This window comes from Phoenix dactylifera, chromosome 5 (assembly GCF_051530095.1).
Source record: "Phoenix dactylifera cultivar Ajwa chromosome 5, Ajwa_hap1_PhDact_Kaust_v1.1, whole genome shotgun sequence".
In the NCBI taxonomy this organism is placed as follows: domain Eukaryota; kingdom Viridiplantae; phylum Streptophyta; class Magnoliopsida; order Arecales; family Arecaceae; genus Phoenix; species Phoenix dactylifera.
In genome coordinates, this window is record NC_143194.1 from 1,490,616 (window position 1) to 1,515,557 (window position 24,942).

General features: G+C 37.8%; 2 long non-coding RNA genes across 5 annotated transcripts; one reads left to right on the forward strand and one right to left on the reverse strand.

Moving 5' to 3' along the window:
* Positions 1–643: 643 nt before the first annotated feature.
* Positions 644–5,791, forward strand: LOC148703301 (uncharacterized). 4 transcript variants are annotated; one of them, XR_015986829.2, is made up of 3 exons: positions 667–1,033; positions 2,538–3,208; positions 4,375–5,791. It is a non-coding gene; the product is annotated as an uncharacterized LOC148703301 (long non-coding RNA). The 4 variants fall into 4 exon arrangements; XR_015986830.2 differs by having other exon boundaries at positions 4,836–5,791; XR_015986831.2 differs by lacking the exon at positions 4,375–5,791 and having other exon boundaries at positions 670–1,033; positions 2,538–2,962; positions 3,079–3,824.
* A 479-nt stretch (positions 5,792–6,270) lies between these two features.
* LOC113462066 (uncharacterized) lies at positions 6,271–7,687 on the reverse strand. The gene is made up of 3 exons (XR_015987748.2): positions 7,534–7,687; positions 7,209–7,462; positions 6,271–7,109 (listed from the first exon to the last, which is right to left on the reverse strand). It is a non-coding gene; the product is annotated as an uncharacterized LOC113462066 (long non-coding RNA).
* Positions 7,688–24,942: the final 17,255 nt, after the last annotated feature.

Consider the following 24,942-nt stretch of genomic DNA (forward strand, 5'->3'; position numbering starts at 1 on the left):
GGGGATACACAACTATAGAAAAAAAAAGAAGATAAACTTAAACGACATCTTGGGTCAGATCCAACGACTGAACCCCAAAGTTTTACATGACATGTTAAACAAGAAGAACATACGTAACATAAATGGAGGACATCCACGGCAAGATATCGATAGAAAGCTTTATAACTGGCAATGGGGTCAGACCGGTCTACTGCCTCGAGCTTCCCTGCTCTTGGATTGCGCAGATGGCCTTCTGCACCCAATTGGAACCAAACGAAAAGGTTGCATCAACCATTAAAAGAGCTGTTAGGATATGCATCATAAACTAATTCATGTGGGAACCTTCTACTACCTTATTTTTGCCGCTTTTGTTGGGATGAAGGGTGTACTTAGTCATGACCAATGGTAAGAAGAGGTCTCAACAACTTGGGTCATGACTGAATACACCCTTTATTCCAATAGAAGGGACAACAACAACTTGGTAAGAACAGTTGCTCGCTCTGTCATCAAGCTTGATTGGGATTGGATTTCAGATATTAGAGATTAGAAGGGTTATAGCAGGAGTGGATTTGAGTTTGGGTGAAGGATGTGATGTTGCCAACATTGTCGGAATAGGAATTTTTGATATGAGAAGAAGGGCAGGATTCACAGATGCTAAGATGGCTCTGATACAATAAAAAAAGTTACAATATGTTGGCTAATATCTCACTAGATTGGTTGGTGTAAGAACAGGCTCCAAAAAAGGGCCGAAGCCGGCAGGTCCAGCAGACTTCAGCCTAGGGCTCAAAAAAATAAAATAAAAAAAACAACCACGACCATCGACCATTTTGAAAAACAGCCACGATTACGGCCAGAAAAATGCACAACTCCCTCACCGAGGGGCTTCATCACCTCTCCCACCGCCTTCCTCTCTTTTCTCCCAGCGGCGGCAGACCACTCGGATCCGCCACCGAGCCGTCAGCGGGAGCGCTCTCATCTCGCCACCGCTGCCGAGCCGTCGGTGGTAGCGGCCCAAGCTGCCGGAAGAAGTTCCCCATCTTCCCCTCAGAGCTAGGTAAGCCCTTGATCCCTTTATTCATGCTCTCTTAGATTAGATCTAGCCTAGCCATGAAACAAAAACAGGAAAAGGAAAGAATTAAAACAAAAGAGAAGAAGGGAGGCTGAAGAAAGAAGAAGAAGAAGAAGAAGAAAGAGAGAGACCTGGCCGCGAGCGTTGCCGGCGCGGGCGCGGCCGAGGGCGCTGCGGGCCTAGCCGCGGGCATCGCCGGCCATGGCCCGGCCCCTTCCCTTCCCTTACACCAAGTTTGAGCTCTTGCTCATTCAAGTAGGATCTTACCCGCCGCACCATATCCTACTCAGATGAGTATTCCTCTCTTGTCTCAACTGTTAACTAAGATGAGGTGTCTCTTATTTCACATGTATCATACTTGATGCTAAGTTCTCCAAACGTGTTTGAAAATCTTTGGATTTGGTTTATAGCCTCGTCCTCAACATGTACACTAAAGTAGTGCTAAAAAAAGGTTAATATATTAATTTATTTTGAAAGAGGCTATAAATTGTACCCTATCGACCAAATTCTCTTACAAAGAAACAAACACTATATTATAGGTCTGTTCTAGTTCTCTTTTGATTTCTCAAACTATATATTATTCCAATAAATTATTATCACAATTCGTTAAGAACTTACTAATCTATATGATTCTTTTAATAAAATTTATATTATTTTGAAAGAGGCTATAAACTCTACCTTATTTTCCAAGTTCTCTTACAAAGCAAAATATGTGGAAAACCCCATATTATAGGTCTGCTGTAGTTTTCGTTTGATCTCTCGGACGATTGATTATTCCAATATAATTAATGGCAGACTAGGTTAAGAACTTACATATTTATATAATTTTTTGATAAATTTTTATAATGTTTCTCAGTGCCCATTGGAAAAAAAGTTCTAAACAACCATTTACCATTTTTCTTCTGGCCGCTATACTTGTTTTCTGGACCGCATAATTAGTTAGTCAAGGGTGCGGTGGCAGAGTCCCTATTGCTTGGACTAATCTAATTTTTTTAGAATATCTCTATTTTTAGGATCAATGCACAATTTTTCTTTGAATCAATAAAAAAAATAATCACAAATTCGATTTACAACGATGAAACAAATCGAGAAGAAATTGATGAAACAGATCAAAATACAATGAACTTTATTTCGATTATAAAAAAATCATTTTATAATACTAATATCCGTAATAATAATTCAAATATTTATTATTATTCAAATATTTATTATTATAATTATGATTTATCCTCCAGTTCAAGTCTAAATCGGCATTTTTGGTAACTCTCAAAGAAGAAAATAATTGTTTGTTCTATAGATCACGTGTAATTGGAGGTTAGGGTTTGAAAGAAAATTTTGTACTCTATAATCTTTAATTTTCTATAATAAAATTTTTGCATCATCTTTTTTTTATGAATGTAGATTAATAAGCTGAATCATAAATATTGTGTATTCTTGTTATCTCCTTTTTTTTTTCTTCTTGTTTTCTTATTCGTCTTGCCTGCTGCAGCAAAAGATCAGAAAGACATTGAATATAGAGATATTTAGTGATAACAAATTGCCCAACCTCTCCATTGGTGTCCACTCCTCCCCTCCAACTCTGACTTGACTTGGATGGTCCCTCTCAGCCTCCACTAATGTGGCGCTTATCTCAAGATGATGAAGAGGAAATGCAGCAATGAAAGGGAGGAGACTGCAGCCATGGGTTGAGGCAGAGGCAGAGGCAGACATTGAGGCCCAAGGCATAGGCAACATTGGAAATTTGGAGGCGAAACACCTAGGCCCAGTTTGGACCACCTAGGTCTCAGTTTGGACCATTTGTAAGTTGGTGTTGTTCCCTTAAATAAACAGAGGCAAGAACCTTGTTTCTCTTTATGCTCTCTCCCCGTCGCCTCTCGCATACCTTCCAATGTGTTTATAAAGCCTCACCAACATGTATCTCCCATCTCCCTCCCCCTCTTTCTTTGTTATTCTATCTCTCCCTCCTATCCTTTATCGCTCTATCTTTTACACTAACATGAGCTAGAGCCTTTGCCTTTCCTTCATTTCAGACATGGGTGCTACTAGGTCTCGCCGCCCTGGTTGCCAGTCATTCACCACTAGATCTAACGTCTGGAGGCTGCAAGTGTTGTTTCTCCTTGCTAGATTTCACTAGCAGCAGCCTCATATTTGGTTACTAAGGTGACAACCACTCTAATCTCTTTTATTTGTGATTAAGTAGTCTCATTTTAAGGAATCGATAAGTGAAGAAGTTATGATTGAATATTTAGATTAACATTAGACAATTTTAGGGTTGGATTATAGTAGCTTTTAGCATTGAAATATTGTTTATAAGCTTTGTTTTCCTTTGATAATACCTATAAGTTCTTGGAAATGAATCACGAAAAATTAATTAAGGACTTGGGAGTATTTAAAAATTATACCTATCTTGATATATTTGTATTAATATTAATTATATGCAAAAGAAAGTGCAAATTACTAAAATTATAAATTTAATTGCCTGAGATATTTTCAATTATATGAATTCAATTTTTGAATTTACTACTATTAGATTTGTTTTGCACCTAATCTCAATTCATGATTAGTGAACATTAAACCATATGTTTTAGCTTAACTGCATTGTTTCTGTATATTGTTGGACAAATCTTTCTTGTATTTACATAAATTGGATCAAGTGAGTAAAACTTTTTATTTGTTGAAAATTCTTTTGTAAATCAAGTGGCATGTTTAGAATATAATTGTAAATTTCTGCATACTTTGGAAATATTGAACCTTGGGAAGAATTTCATTTTGAAAATACTTGGGCTATCCTAAAAATTGTAAATGTTTGAAAATAAATATTTTAATTAATGGGATTTGTATGTGTGTATGTGTATCTGGGTTTTTGATGCTAGTCTGGCTATGTTTTGGTCCCCATAAATGGGGATCACACATTAGCACTTTGATTGCTCCAAAATTTGAATAATCTATGGTCTCCTTTGTAGGGTTAAATACGATATTTTAGCTTTGTCATAGGGTTTATATACAACTGCAGTCTTATAAACTGTAGAGTTAAGATAGATTTAAAATTTGATATTTATAAATAAATATTTTAATATAAGTACTGTTCTAAATATGAACCAGGTAAGAAACCATAACGAAAAAAAAAAAATGATTGCTGCAATCCCTTCCTTTTTAATTAAATGCCAGAAGTGCTGAAAGAAAAAAAAAATTGGAAAGCCATCTGTGGCCGGTGCCTTATCAGGATGCATGCTTTTTTAGGCTTCATGAATCTCTTCTTCAATAATAGCTTTAATGAGAGAATCAATTTGCTCAGTTATTAAAGAACTTGTTTCAATAATATGTAGATCTGTATCTCGCACATGCTGATCAACCGCCCATCTTAATTGAAAACGATGCAGCAACATAGATTGGATTGCATCAGGGTCTTCAACATAGTCTCCTTGATTATTAATGAAAAAGTAAATTCTTTTCTTTCGTCTCCATAACATAGTGGTTCTGTGAAAAAAATGTGATTGCATACCCCTCTCTTAGCCAAGTAGTGTGTACTTTTGCTGCCGAAAGATCTCTTGCAAAAACAAGTTCTTCTGGTAAGCACATAGAAGAGCAAGGAGATGCATGTCTTGCTGATCCGTGAGGCTACTATTTTGTGCTTCCTCCATTTGAATTTGATAATCTGATCATTAAGTTGCTGCCCTTGACGAAATTAGCGTCCTACACTTCATTTCCACTTTTTAATGGCTTTCTTGTATTATATAATAGCATAGATAACTTGATGATTGGCGAATGAATCCCATCACATTTTCAGGCTTGTTGTACCACCTCTTGAATGCTATCACACATCAACCACTACATCTTCTCAAAATGGAAGGGCATCGGTCCTATTTATTTTTGATCAGAAGTCGTGAGCAATAAAGAAAAGTGATCTGAAGCACATATGCAAAATAGTGGATTCAGATAACAAATCTAGCCATTATCAGAGGCAAACTCTAGCCAATCCTAAATGACTGTTGCACCAGGTATAGCATGGCCCCTGATGCCTTAAATCAATGAGACCAGTTTGTCTCAGAAAGGTCATAAATTTTCGAATGTCCCGCTCCATGCAGAAAGGCTTACACCACTTCTTATCTTCAGCATGCAAAATACAATTAAAATCACCAACCATAAGTAAGGGAATTAGGCCCAAAGAAAGAACAAACTTGATTTCATCCAAAAGATTTCGACGCTCAAACCCGAAGGTTCTAGCATAAACAGTTCCCAAAACCCTGGTAGGCCCATTCTGTATGGTTATAATGCCAAAAGCCCCTTGCCTGTCTACATGTGTAAAATGGACATATCGTAACTTCTTTTGCCAAGCAACAGTAATAACTCCGGACAAACCCCTACCCAGCACCATGTACACATCCCAGACGGCCTCATGAACCTACGGATGCGAGGTAAAGCCAGCTCAGAGAGTCTAGTTTCAAAGAAACAACATACATTAGGGTTGTAGTGCCTGATCATAGTTTTACCATAATTTACATAAGGAGGTTTTGCTGCCCCCCTACTGTTCCAAGCAAGAACTTTCATTCAGTAGTAGACTATGCACCTTCTAAACCTTGATCAACCCCCAAGAACTTTCATTCAGTTGTAGACTACGGACCTTCTAAACCTTCTCACTTTCCTGGGGAGAGGGCAGCGGGTTCGGGTTGTATGTTTCGCTCGAAACAATGATCGACCTTTGTCCATGATATCGAGCATTGGATCGCTCCATGCACATCTGAAAGCATTCCCAATTATCTCATTCGCTGCTTGCGCGGATTTCAAAGTGACCATTCCACAATCCAATGGTGGATTCGTGTGGAGGAAGGTGATTCCTTCTTCCGCGCGAAAGATGTAATCCGTGTCCTAGGGCAGCGGAATGGTCTTCAGGATGGGGTGAGGCCTGGTCTCATTGGCGAAGAATGCATATTAGGTGGGTTGGGCTGGGCTGGGTTACATCTCCATGTTTTTGGGCTTTGCTTGTATTAATACACAACTATCATAAACTCAGTCCACCGTTTGTGGTAAAATTATTGCTTACGCTGCATGCACCATATTACGCTGTGCACACAGCCAATCACAGCTGCTTTTTCATTTAAAGATGCACCGAGATAAGTGCTTCATGAATGGGGCCTACAAAACCAAATCCAACGTGCACCATCTAGTTTACCTGACTTCGACCGGTTGCCATCCTGACTCCCGTTCTCATTGGGGATAAAAACGCTGGCATCCATGATCTAACACAAAATCCGTTCTCCTAATGCCTTGGAAACAGTTATCCGCATCTCAAACCCAAAGATCTATTGTGGCAGGAATTAAGCTAATAGACTAAACCATATCTTTTCCCAAGGAGAACTGTATCTTTGGTGTTTTCCTTGATCTCCCTTATTCCAAAGAGGTGGTCGTGTTCCCTGCACCCCATGATTCCCCTCTCAACTAGGAGGAGCTGGCAAGGTCCGCATTTCTCTCTCCCCGCTCACTAGGACTTAGGAGAGTCTTGCCTCCACTTTGCTCCAAACCCAGTTCTAGCTCTAGTATTCCTCCTTCCCTTCACAATAAAAAATATTCCTCCTCCCCTTCAATTCGTAAAACTTTCTATTGGACTAAGGTGCTCCGTGTCAATACCAATTTATTATTATAACTTGGCTTGAGTTGGGCCTTACTCGACCCAGCTTAAACTGATAGACCTGGTTAAATAGACGTAATTGTGCTTGCGATCGAGCAGTAGGGCTAAATATCGTTGAAATTAAGTATACAAGACAATGGCTGCCGCATGAAAGAAGATAGAACTGCAAACATATTAATTATTACGGAATCACAGGGCATACATGGCCACAGACAAAAAAAAGGGATAAATTTAAACCACATCTTGGACCAGATCCAAGGACCGAACCCCAAAGTTTTGGCTGTTTTGCATGACATGTTAAACAAGAACAGCATAAGTAACATAAGTGGAGGACATCGACAGCAAGATATCGATAGAAAGCTTTATAACTAGCAATGTGGTCAGACCGGTCTACTGCCTGGAGCTTCCCTCCTCTTGGATTGCGCAGATGGCCTTCTGCACTCAATTGGAACCAGACGACAAGGCAGCATCAAGCATTAAAAGAGGTGTTAGGATGTGCATCATAAACTAAGTCATGTGGCAACGTTGTACTACCTTATTTTTGCCGCTCTTATTGGGATGAAGGGTGTACTCAGTCATGACCCAAGTCCTGGGGCCATTATCTCGTGGAACAAACTTGAACTTCTGCTTGTACATAACAGCATTGCTCCCATGTCTATCCGCTATTTCTCCGCCGGAGCGCTGCCAGCAGCCACTATGATCGGCGACTTTTCGCTCGTCGGTCCTGGGGTTCTCGGCGCACTCAACGTAGTAATAAGATACACCTGAGCTGCCACGCGCGCTCCCAGCTACAAGAAAAGCTAGTGAAGAAGATTGCGGGGCGGCAGAAACAGAGTATCGATGTAGTGAAGAAGATTACCATGCAGTCGATCGGGCCCGAAATGGTAAGGATTGCAATCTGGATCAATCGCTCCCCACGACGGCAGAATGTGACCGCCATCGTATCCTTTGAGGTACTTTAGGAGCTCTTGATCGTCGAAGGACATCCTCTGCTTCTTTGCCTATCCCTGGAATGCTTGAGGGACAGATCGTGATGGCCATGGCTTGGATCTGATCGATATTTATAGCAGCCTCTGGGCTTGTCTCTCCCTGGGGAGAGGGAAATCCGGTGAGGAAGGAGCTTTGCTCTCCCCGGGGAGACGGAATGAGGGTCGCTAGAGACAGGGCAGGCATTTCCTTCGACAGTCTCTGTTTATCGAGGAGGAGAGCAGTAGCTAGAAGTGGTCATCAGTGATGAGTTGGATTAAGGGTCTTGCCTCCTCCTTGGGAGTTGGTGAGTTGGGTTGGGGGTGGGGAGGGGGAGGGGGAGGGGGAGGGGTTGGGGGCGGCAAGAGGTGACACCCGGGTCTTTGAGGAGAGGGAAGGGTGGTGTTAGAGGGGGCGGCAAGAGATGACACCCGGGTCCTTGAGGAGAGGGCAGGGTGGTGCTAAGAGGGGGCGGGCTCGCTAGCCAGAGAGGCGACCTCATTCCTTAGACAAAGAGGATGGATTTTGTATGAGGAGGGATACGAGTGTCGTTCCCAGTCGCTCTCCCTCCCTGGGAAGAGGGGAAGGGGATCAAAGCAAAAAAAAAAAAAAAGAGGGGAAGGGGTGATGACCGGGTTCAATATATAGTTATTATATATGGGGGATGCGAATCGGGTTGGGAACCTGAACTGCATTCCTCACCAACTCAACCAGGTCAATGGGATATACTTGGACTTGGGCTGGCCCCGTTAAACAAATCATAGATCTGTAGCAAAAAAAAAAAAAAGAAGAATAAACAAATCATAGATGAAGTATGTCATCCCACAGTATCCCACCTTGCCTTCCCCACTCCTCAGTGAGAGTTGGGTTGGGATCGATATTCTAAAATAAAATCCACCTCTTTGATCCTTTCGTCACAGTTCCTCTCCCACGAACAGGGAGGCCAAGTCCCCTCTTCCCCAAGGAGATTTCAAATGAACGTGGGAGGGAGATTTCAACGTCCCTCATCCAACCTAGTCATCCTCATTCGATCCCTTTCCTTGAGGAGATTGGAATGCCTGCTTCTCCTCACTACCCTTCAACAAGGAAGGAGGCCCTTGTTTTGTTATATATGTTTTTGATGCGAAGATGGCGAGTCCGTCACCAAGGAAGGGGAAAGCCCTTGCTACTACAAATAAGTTCTTATAAAGCCCTTGCTCCCCCTCCTCCCCGTCCATCCATAAAAAGAACCGGAAGCTCCTGCAGGAAAGCAAAGATGGAGGGCCTTCCCCCTGGTGCCCGCTTCCAGCCTACTGATCAAGAGATACTATCCTTCCTCTGCTATTATGCCGTGTTTTGCCAGCCTCTTGACGATGGATTCATTGTGGAAGGGGACCTCAAATATTTTCAGGGCGAGCAACCCCCAGGTAAATTCCATACAGTGCCAGCATTCACCCTAACATTCATTTGATTCGCAAACGCCTAACTCTTCCTCGATGTGGCTCCTGTAGACGTTCGCAGTTTGGGGAGGCTCTACTGTTAGTCATAAATAATAACATGTTAAGATTTAGAATCACAATAATGTCGTATTCAAGTTTGAGAGATATACCTGCGGAAGACATATTGAATACGTTCTTCAATCACCTGGAATAATAGCGGCTGGATCTTCCCTTCCTTGCTCCTCACAAAAGATAGCCGTCAATGGGGCAAGCTATCAACCATATGGAGAGGAGAGGGGGACCTAGCCTATATATAGGAAACATAGAGGAGCCTTCCCATTAAAGGCTCCAAAACCCTAATTGGGTTTCCTGGCCTACATACCAAAAGTACCACAATAAATAGGACTCAATCCTATACATCCAAGGTGCACCAAAGCCCATAAAACAAAATGATCACACATCATATTGGGCTTAATCATAGTACCATTCTGAGCCATACGTCTAACCCGTTTTATAAAACAAAAATACGCAATCAGTGTATGCCCATATTTTGAAATTATTCTAACATTCTCCCACTTGGGCGAACACGGATTGTCATATTAATTTAAAAACTTTGTTTTGAAAACGACTCTCGGGTTAGACTACAAAAGTGGCCACACATATAGCTCAAATGATAATCACCTTGGATACATGATCCGGTCCAACAAGAACATCAACATTGAACATGGAAGTCGTTACACCATTTAATCGATGTAAGACCACTCCACAGCTACAAATGCTAACATCCTTATCGACATGGATCCCCATCCTCCAACCAATGTGGTAGTATGTAGTATGAACTTAGCACCAAAATGTGATCAAAGGTGTGCTAATTCATATTGGTCCTCATAAATGCTTCAAAAGAAGCTACATATCTCAAAAGAGACTCACATCATGTCTTTATGCATTATATCTCGAGATCAAAATGATATCATAATAAAAGACATATGTGAAATGCATGCTCAAACATAATTACAATTTCTGTGCACAAAATACAGAATTATAAATAGGAAAATAAATATTATTATTATTGGAAGAGGCTGTACCCGAAGCATATGGGTTGCTTACGTACCCTGTAAAGGGGATCAAGCTAAAACATAATTCTTTTACATAAATAACTCCCACTAACCAAAAATATCAAAGGTTTCCACAATGCCCATATTTGCAATATGTGTCTTAAAGACTTTTGGTGCGAGTCCTTTAGTCAATGGGTCTACAATCATTGCCTCTGTATTTATATGTTCTATTTTTTTCTGCCCTTCTTTAACTTTATCTTTGACCACTAAGTACTTGATGTCTATATGCTTAGAGCCACCAGAACTCTTGTTATTCTTTGAAAAGAATACCGCTACACTATTATCACAATAGATGGTAATTGGTCTCGAGATGGAATCAACAACTTTCCGTCCTGAAATAAAATTCCTCAACCAAATGGCTTGGACTGTAGCTCCATAACATGCCTCAAATTCAGCCTGCATGTTAGAAGAAGCCACTAGAGTTTGCTTAATACCTTTCCCAAAAATAGCACCACCAGTCATTATAAAAATATAACCTGAAGTTGACTTCAGATTATCTTGACATCCTACAAAATCAAAATCTGAGTAGCCTACCACCTCAAGATGATCTGTATGCTGAAAGGTAAGCATATAACCTTCAGTCGTTTTCGATAATCTCAAAACTTTCTTAGTTGCTTTCTAATGCTCTTGTCCTGGATTCGATTAAAATCTACAAAAGACACTCACTGCATAGGCTATGTCTGCTCTAGTGCAAACTTGAGCATACATCAGGCTCCCTACAACACTTGCATACGGTATGTTCTTCAAAGATTTCCTTTCAAGTTTATTCTTTGGACATTGGGATTTGCTAAACTTATCCCCTTTTACAATAGGTACATCACTAAGTGCACACTTTTGCATATTGGAACTCTCTAGGATACGTCGTATGTATGTCTTCTGTGAAAACCAAACAAGCTACGGTCTCTATCACACTGTATTTCAATTCCAAGTACAAAATAAGCTTCCCCAAGATCTTTCATTTCAAAATTAGCAGATAATATTTTCTTTGTCTCATGAAGTAACCTTAGTCACTACTGGCAAGTAAAATATCATCCACGTACAAAATAAGAAAAATGAATTTTCTCCCACTGATCTTGAGATAAATGCATTGGTCCACTGTATTTTCAACAAAAACAAGAGAAGCACAACTTCATCAAATTTCAAATACCATTATCGGGATGCTTGCTTGAGCCCATATATGGATTTGTTCAACTTACACACCAAATTTTTCTTTTCTTCTACGACAAAACCTTCAGGTTGCCTCATGTAAACTTCTTCATAGAGATCTCCATTTAAAAACATTGTCTTAACATCCATTTAATGAAACTCCAAATTATAGTGTGCTACAAGTGCCATGATAATTCTAAAGAAATCCTTGGATGAAACCGGTGAAAAAGTCTCATTATGGTCGATGCCCTCTCGACGAGTGAACCCTGCAACCAATCTAGCTTTTTGTGGTTCAATATTCCCTTTTGAGTCTTACTTGAATTTGTAAACCTATTTGCAACCTATGGCCTTAACATGTGGTGGAAGTTCAACAAGTTCCCAAACTCCATTTCTCTTTATAGAAAGCATTTCATTTTCCATGGCATTCAGCCATTTATCTAAATCAGGTCTTGTTAATGTTCATTAAAAGAGACAAGATCAATATTATGCCCAATATTAAAATCACTCTCGAGTAAGTAGACATTATAGTCATTAGGCAAGGCAGACCTTCTTTCTTTTTGTGGTCTCCTAACCTGTGGTTCAAAAAACTAACTCAACCACTGTTGAAGGAGGAACGTGAGGCTCTTCTTGATGCCCACGTTCTTCATGAACCGTGGCAATCAGCTGAAAAATAACTCTTTCTTGTACAACGAAAATTGAAACCACAACTTGACTCGGTTCTGTAAATGTTTTCTTTAATACAGAACTCCCACTAGTACCAAGTACAAGAAAGAAATTTCTCCATAATGGACTCAATAATTTTGGTGCCATGATTAGGACTATAGAACTTATAGCCCTTTGATCTATAAATTCTGGTGTAGATTTGGGATCTAATTTCTTTTCAGTAGGATTATAAATCCTAACTTCAACTGGGCAGCCCCAAACTCTAAAATGGGCTAAATTGGGTTCACGTCTTGTCTACAATTCAAAAGAAGTTTTCTCAACAGCTTTACTAGAAACCTTGATGACCCAAAGATTGATTCATAGATTGATTTTGATGATCACAAAACCTTGAAGTATAGATACTAATGTTTATGTTGCAAGGAGAAAGATATTTATTTTGCAAGGAACATAGCAAGTTGGGAGAACACAAGAAGGCCTCCAAAGCTCTCAAGTTGGAAGAAAGCTACAATTTATTGGCCCAAGCTTAAAGTTCAAAGGATTCAAATTGGAGGAGTAAAATCAAAGAAAAAATTCAAAAGAATAGTCTTCGAGTCGACTCCTGAGGAATTCGAGTCGACTCCAATGTTTACCGAGTCGACTCCGGAGAAGTATGAGTCGACTCCTAGGAGTCACAGGCAGAAAAGTCAGAGAGCAGTTTTCGGGTCTGAGATTCGAGTCGACTCCAGTGGAACGCGAGTCGACTCCGATGGTTGGTAGGTCGACTCCAAAGAAAGCAAGAGTCGACTCTCAGCGGAACACAAAGAAAAAGTCAGAGAGCATTTTTGGGACTCTGAGATTCGAGTCGACTCCCGCATTGCACGAGTCGACTCCGAGACTCCGCGACCATCAACAGACAGAAAAACCAAGTTACTGCCTCTGAGATTCGAGTCGACTCCCAGACAGCTCGAGTTGACTCCAAGGCAGCGCTACACCAAGATGGCAGAAGGCTGTGTTTCGCAAACTGAGAGCCGAGTCGACTCCAAGGAAGTTCGAGTCGACTCCAAGACTGGACGAGCCAAAAGACAGAGGATCGGGAGTTCGGGCTCTGAGATTCGAGTCGACTCCCAGGACAGTCGAGTCGACTCGAGAGGACAAAATTCAAAATTGGATCCACGGACTTCAGTGGATGAGCCGACTCCGAAATTGCCAAGTCAGCTCCAGAAGTTGGCGAGTCGACTCCAGGTTAAGACGAGTCGACTCCCAGTCGAGGCAAGCACATTAATTCAAATTTGGAACAGTGGCCGAGTCGTCTCCGGTAAAACACGAGCCGACTCCTGCAACAGGCGAGCCGACTCCTGATCGCGCGAGTCGACTCCGATCCCAACGGTAACATTGTCAGGAAATGCAGACTGTGTCTAACGGCTCTTTTTCTTGTCTCTAACGGCTATATTCTTGTTTCCACGCCATCTAAAGCTATAAAAACAAGAAGAGAGCTAGGGGAGAACTCATGGAAGTGGGAGAGATCATCTAGGAAAGAGATCTCAAAGAGATTACAAAGGAAATCTCCCATAAGCACAAAAGGGCCATCCAAAACGAAATAGAGAGAAGAAGAGCATCCTAGTGAATCCGAAAGCTTCCTCTCCATCCGTGTGCTGCCTCGGGGATCCTCTACTTCATGCCAAATCAGAGGAGGATCAAGTAAAGAAGAAGCCGAGCTCCTCCATCTTCAAAACTCGTTTGAGGGCTTCTCTTTACTCTATTTGTTTATATTGTCATATCTGCTTGTTTAAGAAGCTTTGATTTGTTTTTATTCTTTGTTTTAATATCTTGTAACTTGATTCAATCAAGGGATTGAATCAAGGGGTTAAAGGTTTGTTGGTGAGCCAAAGGCAAAACCAACGGTGTAAGGTTTGTTGGTGAGCCAAAGGGAAAACCAACGGGATTAAGGTTTGTTGGTGAACCAAAGGGAAAACCAACGGGGTTAAGGTTTGTTGGTGAGCCGAGGGTAAAACCAACGTGTAAGGGTTTGATTGTGAGCCCGGGAAAACAATCGGAGTGGTTCTAGTCGGTGAGCCTGGGAAAATCGACCGAGTTCGTTGTGCGCTCGTAAAACAACAAGTTGGGTTGTGAGCTTGTAAAACAACCGGCTGTAATCGGTAGGATTATAGTGAAATTTCCAAGAGGTCTTGGGGAGTGGATGTAGGTGCTGGGGTGCACCGAACCACTATATGTCCTTTGTGTTTGTAATGCCTCTAGTTATTGTCTAACTAACACACTTACTTACTTAGATAAATTGCTTGCTTAATTCTTATCCGCACATCTTTTAGTTGCAAGCATATTTAATCAAGTCGAAGTCTATACATCAAAACCTTGCTAAGTTTAACTTTCACTGTGTATCTATACAACTTAGCATAGTTAATCAAAAAGTTTTAGAAGTAGCATAAAAGTTTTAAAAGACCCAATTCACCCCCCCTCTTGGGTTGTATCTACTGGGCAACAAGTGGTATCAGAGCAGGTGCTCAAATATTATTTGTAGTCTTAACCGACTAGAGCCAAAGATCATGACAACTCAAATAGATAGTTTTCTAGGAGAAGGACAATCAATTGATACACCTCCACTGTTTAATGGTATAAACTACCCACATTGGAAAATACGCATGCGCATCTTCATTCAATCACAAAACTATTATTTATGGAAAATCATAATAAATGACCTTCATACACTCTCTAAAACTATTAATGAAAAGGACTTAGCACAATTGAATGCTAATGCTATGAACATATTATATTGTGCTATTCATGAAACGAAGTTTAATGAAATTTCTGCATGCTTATCTGCTAAGGAGATCTGGGATACTTTAGAAACTATTTATGATAAATCTCAGATTAGCTCACATGTGCTTCAATTGCGTACTAACAATGAGATTGCAGAATCCTCCACAGTAGCCGAGTCGACTCCCAGTTCGTCCGAGTCGACTCCTAGAGAAGAACAGTCTGAAAGGCAGAGACACAGTCTTGAAGACCCTGTGAACGAGTCGACTCCAAGTAGTTCCGAGTCGACTCCCAAGCTAGCCGAGTCGACTCCAATAAGGTCCGAGTCGACTCCGAGGCAAATCAGCTTCCTAAAGACAAGGAAAAAGAGAAAGCAAGAAGAAAGGAAGAAAGAGATAAAAAGGAAGAAAGCCTTGACCAAGAAAGAGTCAAGCCAAAAAATAAAGGTTAGGAGCAACAATGATGATATTAGCTCCAAGAAACTACAAGAGGTAACTGACTTGTGCTTTATGGCACAAGAAGACAAGGTAAAATCTGAATCTACTCTTACCTCAAATGATTTTCAAGAAGAATTCTCTTATGATGAATTATTAAATGCTTTTCATGAGTTGTATAGTGAATGTAGAAAATTAACTGTAAAGAATAAAAATCTTAAGAAACTAAATTCTGAAAATGAAAGCTTAAGGTCATTTTCAGAAGAATTGATTCAGAAAAATCATAGCTTAATTAAAGAAAATCAAAACTTACGCGAAGAAATTAATCAATTAAAATCTTGCATTAACAAATTCACCGTAAGCTCAGAAAGATTAAAAATGATGTTTGAAAGCCAACATGCTGATTTTGATAAATCAAAATTTAGCTTGACTCCTTCACTTAGCCATAAATCTCTAGAGAAAAAGGTTATCAATTTATCAAGCAAACCATTAAATAAGATAACTTATTTCAAAAATGAAAAGGATGGGAATAACAACTTTACCTATCGTTCTAGTATAATTAAATTAAATGGTAAAGTTATTACTATTAAACAGATATGGGTTCCAAAAGGAACCATATGTCCTAACTCTCAAGGACTCAAGCAAGCTTGGGTACCCAAAATGAGAAAATGAGGATGGACACATAGGTGTACCAAGGTACCCATGGAACATAAAGAAACTTAAAAAGTTATTAACAAAAAAATAATAATGAAATCAGTAATTCTCGCATCCTCTCATACTGAAATTGTTTTATTAGTTGATTAAAACACATCTTGCAAGTATTAATCATTCTTTTCTTGTGATATAAGTGATATTTCTGATATGAAAAGAAAATATATCCAAATCACTCCATCTTTCTAGATTATGCTTTACTTATAGATGGATAATTTGGTAAATCAATTCTCCTAAGAATAACTCAATGAATTCTCTATATGCTTGACTGAGAGTTTTTATCCATGGCATTATTGTTCATTGATCATAGATATGAAAATGTGTACTTGGTATATCTTTGAATATATGTATTATAAATACTATGATCAAAGAATTCTTTTTGGCATATAAAATTAACTTATGCTAGTATGGACCTAATCTCAAAAGATCTTGTCATTGGTTTACTTAGAATATCTTCTGCAAGGTCAAAGTTTACTATGCATGTTAACTAAGGAAACAAACAAGAATCAATTTCTAAATCTAAAGATGTTGTTTCCATCACTAAGTTTTCACAAGCTTACATTGGATTTGTTTTTGGCAAGTAAAATTAAAGTATTTTCTGCATTTGCTAAATCTTGTGAAAGGGATCAAATGAAAAAGGTTTGCAAACTATGAAAGTAAAAGAAGTATCATGGCATAGTGTTGAAAACCAATTTTGTATTAAGTTGTGCACAGAAATAATATTGAATACAATTATTTCTGCACCAAAGAACACCATAAGTAAAATAGGGTTAATAGAATCCTTGAAGAAATGAAAAAGGCAATGTTGTACGATAGTCATTTAAAAGCTATCATCATTGCTTGTCATATATATGGTTTCTATTAGGTCTATATTTGATGAAAACTCCATTTGATCTTCTGAAAAATAGAAAATGAACTACTGCATATCTTTCATATTTTTCAGTCGTACACGTTATACCTGATATATTCTTATGAAAATAATGCCAAATCTGATAAAGATATTTCTATCCTTGGATATCATTCATCAAGCAATGCATATAGAATATTCAATGAAAAGATTCTAGTTAAAGAAATATCAATTCAGTTTATTCTTTATGAGACTAATGATTTATTATCAAAATACTAAAATCAAATTATATGGTTAATCTTTTACATATGCACTTAATGAAGAAAAATTGATGACTACTAAAAGACTAAATCAAGAAAAGAGGAAATAGATCTTGATAAAGATTCTTGCATGATTAGAAGTAAAGATCATCATTATCATGTGCTTGCTTCATGAGCTTTATATTCTGTCAAATGAATGTGTAGAAGTCACTCCTATGTGGTTACTTCATTAAAAAGGAGATCTATGAAAAATAACCACCATATTTAAAAATACACATTACATATATGATAAAGCAATATGTGATTTAGAACAAGCATCAAAAGCATGATATATAAAAGCTTAAGCAACCTTTTTGATAGAAAGTAATAGTGATAAATCTATGCATCAAAAAGATGAATTTGTGATATCTTATTTGCTCAAAGTATGCATTGATGACATCATTTTTGGTTCTACTAATGAAGAGTTATATTGCAAAGTGAGTTTGAAATATGATGAATGAATTAACATCTTCTCTCAAACTCCAAATTAAGACAAACAGGAAAGGGGATCTTCATTGACCAACGTTAGTCCACAAGAAAACTCTTATAGAAGATTGGCATGAAGAAGGTATATCTATGACCCCATCTTGTAGAATTTGAAAAGGATGAGCAAAGTAGATCTATTGTGTTAAAGCTGTATTGAAGCATGATAGAATAATTATTTTACAGCTAGTAGACCAGATTGTATGCTTATTATGTGACCTTGTGCAAGACTTCAATCTAACTTTAATTAATCATATTTTATTGATAACAAATAAATCATAATCTGAATTTTGATAGAAACAAATGTTTAAGATAAATTGATTAAAACATAGTTAACATATCTTATTGATAATTATCTTAAGCAAATAGAATCTAAACTAAATTGACTTAAACTATCTTGGTTAATGAATCTATCTCTTTAGTTCAAATGATATGTGCTTGCTTATATTTAGGCAATCTCTTGAGTAAAGTGACTCAACATGCAACTATTGTCATATCTTATATTGAGTCATCTAGTTAAAAAATATATATGTTGGATGAATGCTTTGTATCTTAAAGAAACTAATGACCTTCCTTCAAGAAAGAAAAATGAGAGATTTCAACTTGAAGGATATCTTCATGTAAGATACACTAAACATTTACATGCAAACAAGAGAGAGGATCTTCTTCAGCCAAAAGTTCACACATAAGAAATCTAGTTTGGCTTGAAGAACATATAATGAATAGGTAATTTAGATACCTTTCTCACAAATTAGTTGAGCAAAGTCAGTAACTTAAATCTTATTATGGCATGATTAAATTCTTTAATTATTAATTTTTGATATCATGTCTATATGTGTATTGACTGACTTATACTTTTAGAAATTATTTCATGGTTTGCCTAAACTAAATGATTTCTTTGCCTATATCATAACCATGAAATACACAAGTATATGCTTAAAAGTTTGATGTAAAATAACTTGTGAGAAGTTATGAATCCATGAGCATAATAAAAATGTTGTTTGCATGATATACATATATATGATACACAAGATTAATTCTTTATTCTGCTCTTTCATGTAAATTACTTGAGAATAACAAAAAGAAAGAGAGATAAAGAAAAGAAAATGAATATTATTCAAGAGATGAAAAATCTGAGCAAAGGCAAGTACTTCAATCTTAAGGAAAAGCAAAACAAGCATAATATATTCGGCACACTTGGAAGGGATAAAATTCATAATTAATTACACTTAAACAGGGAGAATTCGAAGCAAACATTTTAATCCTTCTATATTGCTCATCATAGGGATGGTGCCAATGGGGAGGCTAGTGGTAGTACCCGGCACTATTTGACCCAACTATTCGGTGTAGGGCATATTAGGGACGGCACAAGAGGGAGGCTAGTGGTAGTACCTCGTGCCCCTTCCCAACTCCACCGGACAGGGAGCAAATAGAATATAAAGCATAAGAAAGTTGAAAATGAAAGACAAAGTAAATGAAAATATATAAGAAGAATCAAGTCTAATTATTAGTCACTTGGAAACACACCATAAGGATGAAGTCAATGCAAGATGATATTTAAATAGGGGGAGTGTATTTGAAAAGAATTGACTTTGATCCTTGACATGCTTGTTATTATTATTTTAATGCATGACTTAACACTTAATATATTTTGCATATAGTATGATGTCTTGATTTATGGGTTCTCAATATTTTGTAATGTTTCATACTTGGACAATTTGATTGAATGCATGAATTGCTACATAACATCTTTTGTTTAGTTTTATTGAAAAGAAATTTCAGATTTGTCATTCACAATCATTGTTAAAATCTGAAAGCTAAATAAAATTGTAGAAAGGAGAAGAGAAGAATATCTCTATTTAGGGAAAATAAATTGATTTTGATCTATCCTTCTACTCGCCTAACTTTGATACATAATGTCCTAATACTTGTTAAAATATCCTTTATTTTGTATCGAAACTCAAAATTAAACACAAAGATTCTGAAAGTGCTTTAATGGTATTGAAATATGTATTTTTCAATCATAATAATTTAAGATGAGCCACAATGTGAAAGATACATATCTCAAATTATGACTTAAAAGGCCTCTATTGAAAATCTTTATGAAATTCAGAATTTGATTTTGTATAAAAGCTTAAACTCCATATGATTACTAAATAAAATGTTAATGTAAGAAAAACAGAATTTATTTTGATTGCTCCGATACGCATCCGAAACATATCTTTTCTTATCATTAAAATGTACCAATATTGGTCTAAATGATGTGTCTTTCGATGATCTTGATTGCAAACAAAAATTTCTAAATATATAATTTTATTTTGATATTAAAAAGGAATTTATTGTGTTTCATGTATACATTGCTGAAAAACTGTGATTAAGTAATTGAGTTCTATAAATCTATATACCTCAATGATCATCTATATGTTTTTCTCTCCTACATTCTTCAAGACTTCCATCAGAATATATATAGAGTGAATGATCTTAAAGCTAGAAATATTTCAGCTCACTCAAATGATTCTAAGAGAAAGAAAATGTAAATGCTTTTGAAAGAAACTGAGCTTAAAATGAATCATTTTCTGTTTAATATTTCTATACATTTTCTCTAAGATTAAGAGAAAGCATAACTTGTTCTTGAAGGATTAGAAAGAGTAATTGCCACAAATTTTGAATAATACTAGATTACTCTACATTCTCGATATCATAGAATTTCAGTCTTATTCACGTTTATCATTAAAATCTGAAATTCAACAATAGAAAAGAATGATTAAAGAAGAATGCATCTTTTGAGGGGGAGCTTCAGATATTCAGTATCTTTTTTATGGATTGTTTTTAATGAACCTCCTTATATTGCACGACTTGCTTTAATTATATAATGAGTTTATACCTTGAGATGAGTTCTATAAAGGCTGTCTTATCTCAAACCTTGAATGAGCTGAAACTTATAGAAAATATATTTTTGAGATTGACAATTTTATTGAACATTATCTTAGGATTCTAAACTCTTAAATGGAATGATCAATTGAGGGGGAGAAAGAAAATTTTAGAAGAAGAGGTCTTATGGAACTTAATCGCATAAATCTATAACTAAAGGAGAGAGAAAGAACACTAAATGAAAAGTGATTCTAATACTCTCCAATATGTATCATCTGAAATTTAAATCTGAAAATCTGTATGATACATCTTGAGGCGTGTTATTTGGTTAGTATATCTCATGCATCACTCTCGAACCAAATTGCAAATCGTAAGAGCCTCTAATTTAATGAAAAAGGGGGAGAATAATGTGTTAAATTTTCTTGAGTATCTCTTAGAAAATCTATTTTTGGAACTTCACTAATGAGCTCTAATTGACTTGCTTTTTGGAACTTCAATTTTGTGCAAATTCATTATTTTATATATCAAATTGTGCTTATTTTCTAAAGAAATAAAAGAAAGTCTTTAAAAGAGCTCTAAGATGTATCAAAAATTGCATGAATGTATATTTTGATATTTGTGCCCCAATGCTCCTATTATCATAAAAGAACTTTGAAGTCATTAAGAAAATTAATTAAATTGCTCTCATGGTTGATAAAATACTTAATAGATTGGGCAAAAGGTCTTAAATGAACAAGCTTTCATACTCAGTGAAGAGAGGTTAGATTTCCACTCATGTTTTTCCTTGGATATCATTTGTAGTACTTCTTGAATTAACCTAAGGAAGATTCCACCTACACTTGATTAGAAAACTATCTGTGGTATCAAATTAGAAAACCTCTTGAATTCACACTCGATGTGTTCTGCTCTGATCTTTGTGCTTAATGTTTCACTATCTTTTTGATGTTGTCAAAAAGGGGGAGAAATATCTAAGTATATGCTATATACCTCAGAATGCTTTATTACTTTGAATTGAATACAAATCAACTTAATTTAAATATGTTGATTGTGTTAAGCTGATTAAATCTAAAAGCATTATCATGAAGTATGTTTTAAATATACATGTCTTCTACTTCATGCAACTTAGCTATGTATTACTTCTAGAAAACAATATCTTTTATATTGCATATACTCCAAGTTTTGTCATCATCAAAAAGGGGGAGATTGATGACCCAAAGATTGATTCATAGATTGATTTTGATGATCACAAAACCTTGAAGTATAGATACTAATGTTTATGTTGCAAGGAGAAAGATATTTATTTTGCAAGGAACATAGCAAGTTGGGAGAACACAAGAAGGCCTCCAAAGCTCTCAAGTTGGAAGAAAGCTACAATTTATTGGCCCAAGCTTAAAGTTCAAAGGATTCAAATTGGAGGAGTAAAATCAAAGAAAAAATTCAAAAGAATAGTCTTCGAGTCGACTCCTGAGGAATTCGAGTCGACTCCAATGTTTACCGAGTCGACTCCGGAGAAGTATGAGTCGACTCCTAGGAGTCACAGGCAGAAAAGTCAGAGAGCAGTTTTCGGGTCTGAGATTCGAGTCGACTCCAGTGGAACGCGAGTCGACTCCGATGGTTGGTAGGTCGACTCCAAAGAAAGCAAGAGTCGACTCTCAGCGGAACACAAAGAAAAAGTCAGAGAGCATTTTTGGGACTCTGAGATTCGAGTCGACTCCCGCATTGCACGAGTCGACTCCGAGACTCCGCGACCATCAACAGACAGAAAAACCAAGTTACTGCCTCTGAGATTCGAGTCGACTCCCAGACAGCTCGAGTTGACTCCAAGGCAGCGCTACACCAAGATGGCAGAAGGCTGTGTTTCGCAAACTGAGAGCCGAGTCGACTCCAAGGAAGTTCGAGTCGACTCCAAGACTGGACGAGCCAAAAGACAGAGGATCGGGAGTTCGGGCTCTGAGATTCGAGTCGACTCCCAGGACAGTCGAGTCGACTCGAGAGGACAAAATTCAAAATTGGATCCACGGACTTCAGTGGATGAGCCGACTCCGAAATTGCCAAGTCAGCTCCAGAAGTTGGCGAGTCGACTCCAGGTTAAGACGAGTCGACTCCCAGTCGAGGCAAGCACATTAATTCAAATTTGGAACAGTGGCCGAGTCGTCTCCGGTAAAACACGAGCCGACTCCTGCAACAGGCGAGCCGACTCCTGATCGCGCGAGTCGACTCCGATCCCAACGGTAACATTGTCAGGAAATGCAGACTGTGTCTAACGGCTCTTTTTCTTGTCTCTAACGGCTATATTCTTGTTTCCACGCCATCTAAAGCTATAAAAACAAGAAGAGAGCTAGGGGAGAACTCATGGAAGTGGGAGAGATCATCTAGGAAAGAGATCTCAAAGAGATTACAAAGGAAATCTCCCATAAGCACAAAAGGGCCATCCAAAACGAAATAGAGAGAAGAAGAGCATCCTAGTGAATCCGAAAGCTTCCTCTCCATCCGTGTGCTGCCTCGGGGATCCTCTACTTCATGCCAAATCAGAGGAGGATCAAGTAAAGAAGAAGCCGAGCTCCTCCATCTTCAAAACTCGTTTGAGGGCTTCTCTTTACTCTATTTGTTTATATTGTCATATCTGCTTGTTTAAGAAGCTTTGATTTGTTTTTATTCTTTGTTTTAATATCTTGTAACTTGATTCAATCAAGGGATTGAATCAAGGGGTTAAAGGTTTGTTGGTGAGCCAAAGGCAAAACCAACGGTGTAAGGTTTGTTGGTGAGCCAAAGGGAAAACCAACGGGATTAAGGTTTGTTGGTGAACCAAAGGGAAAACCAACGGGGTTAAGGTTTGTTGGTGAGCCGAGGGTAAAACCAACGTGTAAGGGTTTGATTGTGAGCCCGGGAAAACAATCGGAGTGGTTCTAGTCGGTGAGCCTGGGAAAATCGACCGAGTTCGTTGTGCGCTCGTAAAACAACAAGTTGGGTTGTGAGCTTGTAAAACAACCGGCTGTAATCGGTAGGATTATAGTGAAATTTCCAAGAGGTCTTGGGGAGTGGATGTAGGTGCTGGGGTGCACCGAACCACTATATGTCCTTTGTGTTTGTAATGCCTCTAGTTATTGTCTAACTAACACACTTACTTACTTAGATAAATTGCTTGCTTAATTCTTATCCGCACATCTTTTAGTTGCAAGCATATTTAATCAAGTCGAAGTCTATACATCAAAACCTTGCTAAGTTTAACTTTCACTGTGTATCTATACAACTTAGCATAGTTAATCAAAAAGTTTTAGAAGTAGCATAAAAGTTTTAAAAGACCCAATTCACCCCCCCTCTTGGGTTGTATCTACTGGGCAACAAACCTTTTTCAGAATGTATACGACAGATTTCAATGCTTCACCACATAAGAATTATGGAAAATTTGTTTTACTAATCATACTGCTAACCTTATCCTTCAGAGTCCGATCATGCTTTTCAGAAATACCATTTTGCTCAGCTATTCCTGGTATTGTGTATTACGGAACTATCCCACATTCTTGTAAAAATCTCGCAAAATCACCCATGTTTTGACCGGACTCATCATACTTACCATAGTATTCACCACAACGGTCAGATTTCACAATTTTAATACTCTTCCCACATTGCTTTTCTATTTCCATTTTAAATATCTTGAATTTCTCAAGAGTGAAAGATTTATCATTACTCAAGTAAACATAACTATAATGCGGAAAATCATCAATGAAGGTTATGAAATATTTGTTCCCACATATAGTAGAAAGTAACGGTCCACTAATATCGGTGTGAATTAGATCCAAAAGACCATCGCTTCTACTGGATCCCTTTCTTGTAGTTTTAGTCAGCTTCCCCTTATGCAATCTATGCAAGTGTCAAAGTCCGAAAAATTCAAAGAGGGTAGAATCTCAACTTTCATCAATCTCTCTATTCGTTTTTTTTTTTTTTTGAAATGTGCCCTAAATGCTTATGCCATAATATAGAGGAACTTCTTACCAGCCAATATGGGAAGCCAGCAGAATGGCATTGTATAATATAAGCAATTAAGTTTTTTTTTTTTTTTTTGTTTCTAATGATTAGATGCTAGGGTTGTTACCACTATTAGTTCTTGTAATTATTAGGGTTGGGCGGTCTCCCTTTGATTACCAAGACTAATCAAATTCCCTCTAGAAGTTGGTGACTGCAGAGGTTTCATTGCAACAACCGCACCCTTCTAAGCTAAAATCCCAAAACAAAAGGGTATCCAAAGGATTACAAAAAAGGCCCTTTTACCATGCAGTAGTAGTAATCATATCAGTCTTAATTCTCTCCTTATGATGTACATATTACTAGCTGAAGGGTCTTGTTCATCCATTCATTACCATTTATGCCTCGGTTATAATAAGATGACACAAATATAGAAGAGGTATAGGTTGTAGGACTCATATAGTACATCCACGCCATTCTTACTCACAGCAGATGGTGGGTCATTGAGCTGCACCCTTCAGTTCATGTCATGAACTAGAGAGACTCCGGACTGGTGAAGGTTGTTTTGGTAATCTAACGTTGGGCACATTAAAAAGCATTC